The following is a 14,579-nucleotide window of genomic DNA, read 5'->3' as shown; positions in this document are numbered from 1 at the left end:
GACCCTGAGCTTCTTTTTGCTCAAAGCCAATGCTCTACCACTTGAGCCACAACTCCTCTTCCAGCTTTTTCTGAGTAGTTTACTGGAGATAAGAGTCTCATGGACTTTCCTGCCTAGGCTGGCTTGGAACTGCCATCCTAAGATCTTCGGCCTTTGAGTAGCTAGGATTGTAGACATGAGCGATGGGCATCCAGCATGATACTGCATTTTTCAACTATACCCCTCTAACACTGGAGTCACCCCAAAGAAAAAAACTATATTAAGGGAGAAATTCATAAGATACTATTATAAGAAGGCAAGAGAGGGGTTAAATAAATACTGGGAAAGTCATTAGCATGCCTAGACCCTGTACCAAAACAACCCCCTTCTCAGTCCTCCTGGGCACTGGGAAGAGACAGTGCAGTGCAGCTTGATGCTTTGCTCAGGCTCTGTTGTCTTCTCAAGAAGTGAACAATTGTACAGGTTAAGTCCATATTTGGTTCAGAGATGTGCATTCATTATGTAATCACCTGTTTTAATCAACCCACAGCATTTACTTAGGATTACAGTAGAGCAGACCAGAGAACGTTAGCTCCTTAGCAAAGCATTTGTTTTCTTCATTATTAAAAATGTTATCCTCAGACATCAAATATTTGAGGATTAGCCACAGAAGAAGCAGACTTAAACAAAGGAAACCTGGTGAGAAGGAAAAAGGCAATTTGATATTCTGGAACAGCAGTCAGTCCATACTGTTGCTAATAAATCAGAACAGGTGATTCTCTTGGGCTTCAGAAGTAAGGAATTAAAAAGAACTGGCATGAATACTCAAGTCAAACTGGGTTTTAATCATGGAAATCCATTTCCCTTCCATTTAAAGAATACAATCAGGAGGCTGAGAACTGAGGATCGTGGTTCGAAGCCAGCTCAGGAAGGATAGTCCATGAATTCTTATCTGCAATTAACTACCAAAAAACAGGGTGGAGCTATTGTTCAGGTGGTAGAGTACTGTCCTTGAGCAAAACAGCTCAGTGCCAAGGTCCTGATTTCAAGACCCAACAATAATGAGATGCTGTGACAGAAAGTGTTCTGCTCTCTTTCACCTCAGAAGTGAACTTTGTGTTTAAACTTTTACTTTCTTGCCAATTATGAACACAAGTCTGTGTATGTAATATAAAAGTACAGAGAAGAATCTATGCTTGCCTGCATTTGTGATGTTAATGCACAAAGAAATGATAAAACTTTAAGTCCCAAATGAAAAGAATATCATGCGTGTCCAGAAATGGTGGGAGATACTTGTCATCCTAGTTAGTCTACAAGCAGAAGCAAGAAGAGCAAGGTGCACAGACAGCCGGAGCCAATGCATGAGACCCTATCTGAAAACTAGAATAAAAAAGCAAATAGAACTTGGGCCTGGCTCAAGCAATTGAGTGCTCACCTAGCAAAGACAAGGCCCTGAGTTCATCCTTAGTCCCAACAAAATAATAAGATAACATAAAATATAAAACAAAATAATAAAATGCACCAGGTATGTTTGGTTCTGGCTGTTAGTACTAACATTCTCATCATTTCTAACTTAACAAACTGGCAAGAATATGAAGTAAATGAGAAGCTACTACTATAGACCCTAAGTCAGATTTCAGAAAGATGCTGTAACTGCAGGATCCTGCTTATGGAATTCTGTCTCCACGTTCACAGTAGCACAGTGAGTTCTGAATTCTGCTCCTACTAACAACAGCAGGATGTGCTTAAAATCTACATGGCATAGATTATCATAATTATTTCTCCAAATAATTTCTCCAAAAACCTATTTGATGTGTGGTAGTGAATTTTTAAAAAGGGAGATTGTAAAAATCCTTTGTGCACAAATTCTGTATTTTGAATAAGGAGATACCCAATTAGCAAAATAGATACAATAGGTAAAGTTCTAGAAAAAAATGAAAGAAGAACAAAAACAGAGTTTGTACAAAAGTTATAAGAAGACTGGTAGGAGAGCAATGTTAGCAGGTAGTCTTATCACTTGGCTCTCCCATTGTAGAGTCCTGGAGTAGAAGTATTACCTTTAGTGTCCAGTCCACCAGGACCGTGGCAAGGGAGGGAGGTGCTGCAGGAGATCAGACAGAGGACGAACATTTGGAATTGACTGGGTGTTGCCATCCTATAAAATGACAGCTTGGGGACATCATCAGTTAATTCCTGCATGTCTGTAAACAGGGAGCGTTCCAAAGCTAAGGTGAAGAAAAAAGTTGGGAAGAGTGACAGGAGAGGAAGAAGAGACTGAGACCATAATGATGAGAGATGTGAGCACAGAGGGAATCAGAGAATTCTTTTTTGGCATTGATCCATTCCACTTTGGACTCTAGACACTCACAAGTGCTTTATTAATTCTGATTTTACATTAACTTCCTGTCATAGCACATGTATTTTTCATTATATTTCAGCAAGTATCGACTCAGTATTGTACTCTCCCATTAATCCATGGATGGATTGCCTTGTCCAAAGTGACTTTATTATATCAACTTTATTATACCAGTGTTTGAACCCTTCCAGAAAATCTCTTTCAATGAAAACATACTGTGGAATAGATAGTATCTAAATTAGCAGCCTTAAAACTCTCTTCTTTGTCTAAGACCAAGGGAATGCTGCAGAACATCAATACCATTTTGCTCTTCATTTTTTAGTATGAGTAAAATGTTTATATTTAGACTGAGTTAATTAGCTTACATTTTATACAAGTTAGTTTATAATGAATTGCCCCCCTTTGGGCCGTCATGGGGGCTTGAACTCAGGGCCTGGACACTGTCCCTGACTTTTTCCAGCCCTAGGCTACTCTCTACCACTTGGAGCCACAGCTCTACTTCCAGATTTCTAGTGGTAAATTGGAGATAGATATCTCACAGATTTTCCTGCCCAGACCGGCTTTGAAATGTGGCCCTCAGATCTCAGCTTCCTGAGTAGCTAGGATTGCAGGCATGAGTCACCAGCACTCGGCCTGGAATTTTAATAATACAAGTAATTCCATGGCATCCAAATTTATAGACATAGGATACAATGGCTGCCTAAAAATATAAATGAATTTTTCAGGTAGAAAGAATAGGAAATTGTTAGCTGGGTGTAACAACTCAAGCCTGTAATCCTAACTACTTAGTAGGTAGGTGTCATGGCTCAAGGTCAGCAAATTGCATTCATGAAACTCCATCTTGACTAATGGAGCATTGTTACACATCTATTATTCCACCTATAGGAAAATACAAATGGGACGATCATAGGACAATCACACTCTAGGCCTGCCAGACATAAATTGAGACCCTATCTCAAAAACCCAACCCCAAAAGGCTGACAGAGTGGCTCAAGCAGTAGAGCACTTGCCTAGCTGGTGCAAGGCCCTGAGTTCAACCCTAGTCCCACCAAAAACATGTGTTAATATTAATGTCTTCCCTACTAAAAATGAGAAGGCATTCAAAGATGGCAGAATGCTTTTAATCATTAGCTATCTACTTCCCCCGCTGCTGTTCCCTGGTATTGAGTCCATCTTGAAACATGCATAGGGGAGCAGTGGTATTCATCACTGAAGCTAGCCAGCTAAGCCTGAACAGGCCAAGCAAGGCTCACACCGCTATGGGAAACAAAGAAGGGGAAATGTGGCAATGAGTTTCTAAAGTACAATTGCTACTAAAATAAAAAAGAAAATGTGTGTGTATGTGTTAGCTTTTGCTGTGTAACAAACTACCCCCCTCCAAAATTTAAAAAACAAAGTACTATTTCTCTCAATTCTGTGTGTCCTCTAAGGGATCCTCCTGATCTTGTATGGCTCTGTGGATCGCTGCAGTTAGCTCTGTAATCTTTGAGACCAGCATTTCCACTGGTCTCAAAGTCACCTATTTGCTTCATTTTTTGGTGTGATTTCATTGACTAAAGACTCCACAGGACCAGGAGGTAGATTTCTTCTCTATCCATTTCTACAAGAAATGTAGCAAAGCTATATTGAAGAGGATGTGAGCAGTTGTTGGCCATTTGCCACATGAACCCAATTATAAGAGTCCCAGTATGCATCTGTTTCTACATCCACAAAATAGTAATTTGCCCTAGAGACATATGAGTGTGTGTGTGTGTGTGTGTGTGTGTGTGTGTGTGTGTGTGTGTGTGTGTGTGTATGTGTGTTCAGGTCCTGGGGCTTGAACTCAGAGCCTGGTTGCTGTCCCTGAGCATTTTTGCTCAAGTTGAAGGCTCTACCATTTGAGACATAACTTTACTTCTGGAGATAAAAGTCTCATGGATTTTCCCATCAGGGCTGGATTTGAACCACAATCCTCAGATCTCAGCCTCCTGAGTAGCTAAGTCATAGCTTCCAGCATCTGGCAACTTGTGAGTTTTGTGCAGCCTGCCTTGTAAGGGACTCCTGGTGATGGACAGCCCTGGGCGTGGGCTTAGGAAGACTGAGGGAAAACTAGAGTGCTGGATTTTGTCTATGTCTTTTACTCACATTTCAGCAGCCAATAGCAATCTATGAATAGTTCTCACTCTCTAATTTCTTAAGTAATATTTAAATCTATCTTCCTCTCTCTTTCTCCTTTTCTTTATGTGTTTCATTGCCTCTTACCAACATTTCAGAGAAGAGGACCAAATTCCTGGGAATAAAATGTTGAGTATTACCCAAGGCGCCAGCGCCCCAGCAAAGCAGTTTGGCTTTACCCTATTTCAGAGAGGACTAAGAAAGGACACAAGGAAGCCTCCCACACTTCTGAGTGGGCCAGCAGGTTCCAGGTAGCTTTTGCTCAGCTAGTACTATGCTCCACACAATGGAACTCAATGTCTCTCTGAAATATATCTGCCATGCCATGCTGAACTTTATTTAGGAGCTGACAGTATTTTAGACCAGTATTTTATTGTTGGGTTGCCAGCCCAACAAGAATTCTATCTTGAAGAATTTAAGAAGGAGAGGGAGAGTAATGGTCTGTGTAATTTTTTAAATAAGACATTGCTAGGCTCTGGTAGGTCACGCCTGTAATCCTAGATACTCAAGAGACTGAGATCTGAGGATCACAGTTCAAAGCCAGACTGGGCAGAAAAAGCCACTAAGATTCTTATCTCCAATTAACCACCAAAATTCTAAAAGTATAGATGTGTTTCATGTGGTAGAGCACCATCCTTGAGCAAAAACAAAAAAAAAAGCCAAAGTGAGAGAGTTGGGCCTTGAGTTCAAACCCCAATGCCAACAATAAAATAAGTAAGTAATTAAAATATAGTTTTTGGTATATGTTCAAAAGAAGCTCTTGTACAATGAAACTGACACAATTGTAATATTAAAACTAGTTGGTTAATGCTATTTTTAATTTTCCCGGGTTTTCAGGAAGAAAATGCAAATGTGGTTATACATTTCACTAGAATATTTGTCCTATGGACAAGCAGCTAACTTCATTTCCTTTCCTGCTAGAAGATTTACATAGTTAGAAGTAGAGGTATGGCTCCACTGCCATGAGTGAAAAAATCAAGCAAGAAATCCAAGCCCTGAGTTCAATCCCCAATACTCACGCAAAAAAGAAACAATTCATGAGTAATCTGAAAATATACTTGACACTGAAATTTGACCCAATGGTTCTATTCACAGAAAACAAACATTTCTATTTGATGTGTTAGTCATCTGCTGTTTAATATTGGTCATGTGTTTTCCTCATTCACCTTATAAATATTTGAACAAAAATCATATTTGAATAGATCAAGGAGCTTCTATCTATCTGTAATTATGTCTACAGAAGCTTTGAGAAAATATGATACATACATTGTCTCTGGATAAATCAAAGACCTCCCTCAAAGGTGCAAAACAAGGCTGACAGTTGGGCGCATGGGGAAAAAACTAAGAAAAAATTGATGAGGAGCATGGGTAGTGCCCATCTTTGTTTTCTCCATTTTGGAATCACACTGAATGAAGTCAGCATCACACATGAAATATGTGAAGATTCTTGAAGCTGGAACTCACGAAGATGTTAAACATGGCTCAAAGGCAGTTTCCATCCCATGTTCCATCTTGGTTCATGTCTGCTTCCCCCTCCCCCAAGGAAAAAATGTTCAAACTTGACTAAGAATCTGTCCTGTTTACAGATGCTAAGAGTTGAGCCTCATCCCTTGTTGATAGCTCTACAATATCAACAACATCCTTGGGGAACACATAGACTTGCCTTCCTCGGAATTCAAAAGGATCGGTAGTTACTGCACATCACTTTTTGTGTATGAGTACATCTGTGTACAACAGCTCTGTGCCACCATGAGATGCTGGTGTGTGTGTGTGTGTGTGTGTGTGTGTGTGTGTGTGTGTGTGTGTGTGTGTGTGTGTGTGTGTGTGTGTATGTGTCTACAAGCATATGAAGGCAAGCTCACCAGCTCCCAGAAGGTAAGAGAAAGCCATGGAACAGACTGACCCCTAAGGCTTCACAGAGACCAACACTTTGATTCAGGACTTGTAGCATGAGGACTAAATCTTCACTGTTTTAAACCACCCATTGTGAACTGGTTTGCTACAGCAATGCTGAGAAACAAGTCCAGGGCAGCCCCCTTTTAGATGGGTCCTCTGGCCAGCAGGGCCCAAGCCTGGCCATTTCTGTCCACATTCTGCCTGTCCAGCATTGCCCAGACTTCCTTGCCGTCTGGATTACTGATAAATGCCCCTTTCAACAGCTACTACTAATTTTTCCCAAGTAGTTCCAGTTACTTTTTCCACATCTGGCTCCCTCCAAAGAGTTCCAGAGGTTTGTGAAATGTTTGGAAAACCAGAGGTTTCTTTTTTCAAAAGGAAAAAAAGAACTCTCTCATCTTAAACCTCTCTCCCAGAATGACCTTAAAAGGCTTGAAATTATAGGTTGTTATGGATAGCTGAAAAGTCACATTTGAAGACTTGGGGATGTTTGGGGATATTTTTTTTCCTTTCTGGGGAGAAAATGGAGAAAAAAGAACAGGCATTCAACTGTCCTTCAAGTACACCCATGAAACAGTTTAGTACATGAGTTTCTTTATACAGAGCTAGAAAGCTTTTTCTCAAATAAAACACCTGCCTACCAGTTGACTCAAGCATATACAAGAAGAATGGAAAGAGAAAGGGTAAATGAGAGCTGTCATAATATTCACTTTACATACATGAAAAGTTTTCTATGAAAATTAAGGGGATGACTGGGGTTGGAAAGATGGAGAGAATAGTTAAGGGTAACCTTGATCACTGGGCTTATATCCTGATGGGTTGAATTGAAACCCCTTTGGACAACTACTTAAAGATAATTTAAAAATATTTATGAGTGTGCAAAAGAGTTCTCTCCTGATCGTGTATGCTTGATCTGAAACAAGTCATTTATACCCTGAGCTAAGTTTTATATTAAAGTATTGAAATAGCTCTTTTTAAGGTCCATTACACTAAAATAGTCTTATTGATTGCTATATGGCCTGGTCAAATTACTTATTCACATATCTCCTAATGTAAATCAAAGCATCAAATATCTTTTCTCTAGCTTTGGTACATACTTTTTATTTTTTTTCTTTTATTTTTGGTTCTGATCCTGGGACTTGAACTCAGGGCTTGGGCCCTGTCCCTGAGCATTTTTGTTCAAAAGTAGCATGCTGGCTCCACTTCTGGCTTTTTTGGTGATTAATTGGAGATAAGAGTCTCATGAATATTCCTGCCCCAGCTTGCTTTGAATCACAATCCTCAGATCTCAGGCTCCTTTACAGCAGGGATTATAAACACAAGCCACAGGCACCCGGTTAGACACATATATGTTATTCAAGAATTTGGTTGACTCTTCAAGTTTCTATTATTTCAGTCTGTCTGTCTTCAGTAGATCCTTTACCTTTGACCTTTGTGGTTTTTACCTCCCTTTGTCAGCATAATAGAAATTGCATTTGTAAGAAAGTACTTCCATCTGTATAATCTGAGGACAGGACATGAGTGTAACCTTGCTCATCCATCTCTTCTTTGACCCAGTGTATAGCTTGGGAAAACATTATCTGGCACTCAAAAGTGGACTGCAGTCAAAGACGTGGGAACCATCTTCTCACCGCAGGTCTCCAATGTGTCTCTTGGAGAACCAGATCATTTGGAAGGTCAGATGCTCCCATGGTATTATTGAGGAAGCGTGACAGCTAAGTGCGTGAGTGAGCATACCACTACTATGCCACAATCTCTCCTTACAATCTGATCTAAATTAGCTTTTTCATCTGGAAAAATTTGAAAGCTCAACACTAATTTCAGGGACATGGCAATCTACTGACAAAAAAAATGCCCACCATACAAAAGTAAAAAATAATTCCTCGGCGTGTAAAATCTTCTTGTTTCTATGGCCTAAAGTTGCACTTGAAGACTATTACAGCCACCTATATATGGCTCTTTCAATTTAAATTCATTAACATGAAGTAAAGTTGAATTTTTGTCTTTATTTTCGATTTAGTAGCCATGCTTCAAGTGCTCAGTGACCTATAGTCAGCATGGCAGTAGACTTAATCCAGAAAGCAAACCCAACATTGAATTCATACAGGGTTTGTGATCTGACACCTCCATTTATAGCATCCTTTCCTTCTTCAAAATGAAGATTTTGTCATTGATGACGCTATCATCATGCTAATGTGTGCATTCTCTTTCTAACCAGAAGAATTAGCTCTGCTGTTCATCAAGACTTGCTGCTTAACCATTGTTTGCTTGAATCCTTTTTCTACGCTCTTAGAAATGAGCTGTGCTAGATTATTGTGAAAAACAGCTGCTTTGGCATTTTTCCACCAAAAGGAAATTTGAGTCTGCTCTTTTTGCGTTAAAATAAGAGTTAATTTGGTTTTGAAATGTAAAATATTCTGAAAATATAGTTAGTACCATGAAATTAACAAAGTGCCAAGAAAACTTTTCCCCAGATGCTTATAATTTCAAACTTGTTTGAATTTAAAAGACATTTAAAAATAATACACACATGTGAGGATTAAAAACAATGAACTTGAACCTTGTCATGTTTTGAACCTTAAGAAAGTGTCCTACTGTGATATTCTTCTCATAGCAAAGACATTCAAGTCTAAACTTTGTGGATAAGATGGAATAAATAATTCCATTTCTAGGTTATTGTTTATCTTAACTACAAATCTAATTTTAAGGGTTTGGGCATGGTGGCGCATACCTGCAATCTCAGCTACATGGGAGGAAGAAATGAGATGATCAGGTTCCAAGGCTAGCCCTTGTCAAAACTGGGAGACACTCTAAACAAGAACTCTAGTCAAATGGTTGTAGTGTGGCTCAGGTGGTATAGCACTTGCTTAGGAAACTCAAGATCCTGAGTTCAAACTCCTGTACTGATAAAATTAAAAAATAAAATATAATTTTAAGCAACTCAATTGTCCACGTGGATCTGACTTACAAATGTGGTCAGGGAGGTCATGGTTTTCCAAAGTAAAATGTATCAAAAAGTTACTATTCTTTAGGACAAACTTGACTTAAATGATAATATTTAAAATATGAAACCAAGTCAGGCACTGATAGCTCACACCTGTAATCTTAACTACTCAGGAGGCTGAGATCTGAGGATCATGGCTCAAAGCCTACCTGGGTAGGAAAGCCTGTGAGACTTTTCCAATAAACCACTACAAAACTGGAAGTGGCGCTGTGGTTCAAGTGATAGAGCGCTAGCCTTGAGCTGAAGAGCTGAGGGATAGTGCCCAGGCCCAGAGTTCAAGCTTCACGACTGACAAAAAAAATAAAATAAAATAAAAAATGAAAGCAGGTGCCAGCAGCTCATTCCTGTAATCCTAGGTACTCAGGAAGTTAAGATCTGAGTTCTGAGATTTAAAATCAGCCTAGCCAGGAAAGTCTGTGAGATTCTTATCTCCAATTAACTACCAAAAAGCCAGAAGTGAGCCAGGTGCTGATGGCTCACGCCTGTAATTCTAGCTATTCAGGAGGCTGAGATTTGAGGATCTCAGTTCCAAGCCAGCCCAGATGGGAGAGTCTGTAAGACTCTTATGTCCAATTAAACACCCAAAAGCTGAAAGTAGAACTGTGGCTCAAGTGGTAAAGCACTAGCTCAGGCCCTGAGTTTAAGCCCTAGTACTGACACAAAAATAAAGCATGAGAGATACTTTTTATGCATAACTGGAATTTCTGCTTCCTCTTGAAATGCTGGAAGGCCAGGTTCACCCACATTTCCTGTGACGCTAGTTGGCAGAAGCCAGTTAGCATGGGCTTCTTGAAACCTGTGTGTGCTTTCCAGAATCGCCACCACCACCTGTCTCTTAGCCCTACAGCACTGTTGAGTGAGTGTGAATCTCCTGTTTCTCCTTCTGATTCCCTACTGTTCTGTTACCTAGAAGAGCTTCATGCAATGCCCTGCCCCAGGAGTTGTGCACAGAAACACCAGAAGTGACCTGGTATGTTACTTTTCTGTTTGGCCACATGCTTTGGGGGCTGGCACTCTCTCCCAATTGAGCTCCGCTTCCATTCTTGTTATTTGCTGTTTATTTTTGAGATTGAGTCTCACTTCCTGTCCAGGTAGCCACCTGAGCCTACTTTAGGCTTCCCGTTGTTGATGGGATGTTCCAGATGCATGCCTTGGTATCCAACTTCCTTCTGTGAAAATGGAGCCTCACAGATTTTTCTATCCAGGCTACCCTTGAAGTATGATCCTCCCAATCTCAGCCTCCCATTTAACCAGGAGTTACCACTAGCCCAGCTCTGGGTTGAGAAAGGGTCTGATACGTTTTTCTTCCCATGCTGGTCTCAAACCATGATCCTCCTACTCTCAGCCTCCCAGGAAACTTCAATTGGAGGCATGAGCCACCAGCTCCCAGCTGGGCCTGGAATGAATGTTTCATTCATTCCTGAGTAAGTCGCAGAAACAAGCCAGTACACAGTCTCTTTTCCTTTTGGTCTTTTCATCAATCTGCTTTGCTGTTCCCTTAGCTTCTTCAATTTATGCAGATTTTGGTGAAACCTGAGGAAAGTCTTATTGTTTCATCTTGGACCTCATTCTCCTTCCAAGATTCTGTTTTCCCTCCTGTGCATTTGGACTGAGTTGGAAATGAAACACCTCTGAGCCGGAGTGTGGCTGTGATTTCATGAAGCCCACTCAGAATCAGTGTATCTTGCTCCAGTCCCCAGCAAGATTTCGGGTGAATCTCTAGACTGAACAGAAAAGTCATTCTTTGAATGTTTGCTCTATGAGGGCTTTGGTGTCCTAACTGAACAAGCCTACTTCAGATTGTGCTTACTGTACTTGCTCATCAAAGGAAATTGTTGCCCAGTTCTGGTGGGAAACACCTGTCTACAAATAAGTATGACATCCAGAGGACTTCAGTTTGATGTCAGAAAATTCATTTCCAAAGGAATCAGCCAAAAACAGGGCTGGAAGCCTAGCTAAAATGGCAGAGCATAACTGAGCAAACATAAGGTCCTGAGTTCAAATCTCATTACTTGGCAAAAAGGTGGGGGGATTTGTTATTTCTTACATTGCTTCTTTTAGATTTAAAGATCTTTATGGACAGAAATAATAATATTAATAATTAATAATAATATGATAAATAATATAAATATAATAATATGACCAATATATAATATAATATATAAATTAATACTAATATAAAAATAATGTTAAATAATAAACAATGAATAATAATAAAAATAATAATGTGTCTTTCATGCATGCCTGGGCACTTGAGACAGTACTAGGAAAATCCTAGGACTTCAAATAAATACTTTTTGGTCACTGACTCAGTTTTGATCATTCCATTTCCTTTATTTGGAATTTAATGTGGATGGTTTCATTTGAGATAATATTTCCTTTATTTAAAATATAACCAATAAACAAATGATTATGAAATTGCATGAGGAATTTCATAGATCTTCTGTGTTCGTTGTTTGGGATTTTTGTCTGGAACACAATTTTGGCATGATGGTCACATTAAGAATGATGTTTCAGACCTGGAAGAATTGGAACGTGTGACCAGCAAGCTCTTGTGTCTTAATGGAACTGACATTATACCTACTCAGAGAGGCAATTACCAAGGAAGCTATTTTGCAATGAGTGGGCATCTACATGTTCCTAAATGTTGTCCAGAAAAACTAATTTGTCATATTCTTCTTAATGTTTATAAGACTGTAAACATGCTATTGAAGTTGGGTGGGGTGGCACACATCTGCAATACCAGTACTACTCAGGAGGTGGAGACAGGAACATCTGGACTTCAAAGTCAACCCAGGCAAAGTGAGTAACATCCTATCTCACGAGCAAGATCCAAACCAAAGGGCTGAGGCTCAAGAAGTAGAGCACTTTGCTAAGGGTCTGTCAATTTTGTTAAGTTTTTCGAAGAACCAACTCTTTGTTTTGTTGATTCTTTCTATAGTTTTTTTTGGATTCTAATTCGTTTAATTCTGATTTAATTTTGATTATTTCTTTCCATCTACTGGATTGGGGTTTATCTTGCTGCTCTTTTTCAAGGAGGTTTAGATGTGTCATTAAATTGTTAGTTTCCGATCTCTCCAATTTGTTGATGTAGGAGCTCAGAGCTATAAACTTGCCTCTGAGTACTGCCTTTGCTGTGTCCCAGAGGAGCTGGTAATTTGTGTGTTCATTTTTGTTAAATAGCATGAACATTTGAATTTCCTTTCTAATCTCTTCCATGACCCACTCATGATTCAGCAGTGTGTTGTTCAGCCTCCATGTGATACCGGACTTTCTTTGGTGGCTTTTGGTGTTGAGTTCTAATTTTATTCCCTTGTGGTCAGAGAGAATGCAAGGTATAACTTCAATGTTTCTGAATTTAGACAAGTTTGCTTTGTGGCCTAAAATGTGGTCTATTTTAGAAAACGTTCCATATGCTGCTGAGAAGAACGTGTATTCTGATGCTGCTGGGTGAAATGTTCAGTAAATGTCTGTTAAGTCTAGTTGATCTATGCAGCTGTTTAGATCTGCGGTTTCTCTGTTGAGTTTTTGCCGAGTTGATCTATCTAGTGGGGAGAGTGGTGTGTTAAAATCCCCAACAATTAATGTCTTTAGATCTACATGGGATTTGAGGGAAAGTAGTGTTTCTTTGATAAATTTGGGTGCTCCATTGTTTGGCGAATAGATATTTAGAATTGTAATATCCTCCTGAAGGAGAGATCCTTTAATTAGTATGTAGCGACCTTCTTTATCTCTTCTCATGAATTTTAGTTTGAAGTCTATTTTATCTGATATTAGGATTGCAACTCCCGCCTGTTTATGAGGGCCGTTTGCTTGGTAGATTTTGTTCCAGCCTTTAACATTGAAGATGTGTTTGTTTTTACGGGCAAGATGTGACTCCTGCAGGCAGCAGATAGAAGGGTCTTGTTTTTTAATCCAACTAGACAGTCTATGTCGCTTAATTGGAGAGTTCAGTCCGTTAACGTTAAGAGATAGTACTGAGAGGTATTTGGGAGTTCCTGCCATGTTATCCACCTTCTTGGGGGCTGCGGAAACTGGGTTCTTCCTAAGGTTCTTGGATTCTCAGTTTGGGTGCAGTTAGCAAATCTAATCAGAAAAAGGAGAGAACACACCCAAATTAATAAACTCAGAGATGAGAATGGAAACATCACCACAGAAACAACCAAGATTCAGAACATTATAAGGGAATACTTCTCAAAACTTTATGCTAATAAGTTTGAGAACTTGACAGAAATGGACCTTTTCCTAGCAAATATTGACATGCCAAAACTAAACCAAGATGAGTTAAACCAGCTTAACAGGCCCATATCAAGCATTGAAATAGAAACAGCAATAAGAGACCTCCCAGCTAAGAAAAGTCCAGGACCAGATGGTTTTACAGCGGAATTTTACAAGGCCTTCAAAGCAGAGCTCACACCAATACTCCTCCAACTCTTCAATGAAATTGAAAGAGAAAGCTCACTACCGAACACATTCTATGAAGCCATCATAACCCTCATCCCAAAACCAGGCAAGGACTCATCAAAGAAAGAGAACTATAGACCCATTTCTTTGATGAACATTGATGCAAAACTTCTCAACAAAATTTTGGCCAATCGACTTCAACAATTCATCCAAAAAATCATACACCATGATCAAACAGGATTCATTTCAGGGATGCAAAGCTGGTTCAATATACGCAAATCAATTAATATTATTCATCACATCAACAGGAGCAAGAATAAGAACCACATGGTTATCTCAATAGATGCAGAAAAAGCATTTGACAAGATCCAACACCCCTTTATGATGAAGGCTCTGGAAAAATTAGGAATCCATGGATCATTCCTCAATACAATAAAGGCTGTATATGACAAACCTACAGCCAGCATTATACTCAATGGTGAAAAACTAAAGCCATTTCCTCTTAACTCAGGAACGAGACAAGGATGCCCACTCTCTCCACTTCTCTTCAATCTAGTATTAGAATGCCTAGCTACAGCAATAAGACAAGATGCAGACATAAAGGGGATCCAAATAGGGAAAGAAGAAATAAAACTCTCCCTCTTTACAGATGACATGATCTTGTATTTAAAGAATCCCATGGACTCCACTCCCAAATTACTCAAGCTGATTCAAAACTTTGGCAAAGTAGCAGGTTATAAAATTAACCCCCCAAAATCAATGGCTTTTCTATATGCCAACAATGAG

This window comes from Dipodomys merriami, unplaced genomic scaffold (genome assembly GCF_024711535.1).
Source record: "Dipodomys merriami isolate MVZ:Mamm:240054 unplaced genomic scaffold, mDipMer1.0.p SCAF_8, whole genome shotgun sequence".
Lineage (NCBI taxonomy): Eukaryota > Metazoa > Chordata > Mammalia > Rodentia > Heteromyidae > Dipodomys > Dipodomys merriami.
The sequence above is the reverse complement of the archived record's forward strand: the minus strand, read 5'-3'. Positions refer to the sequence as shown.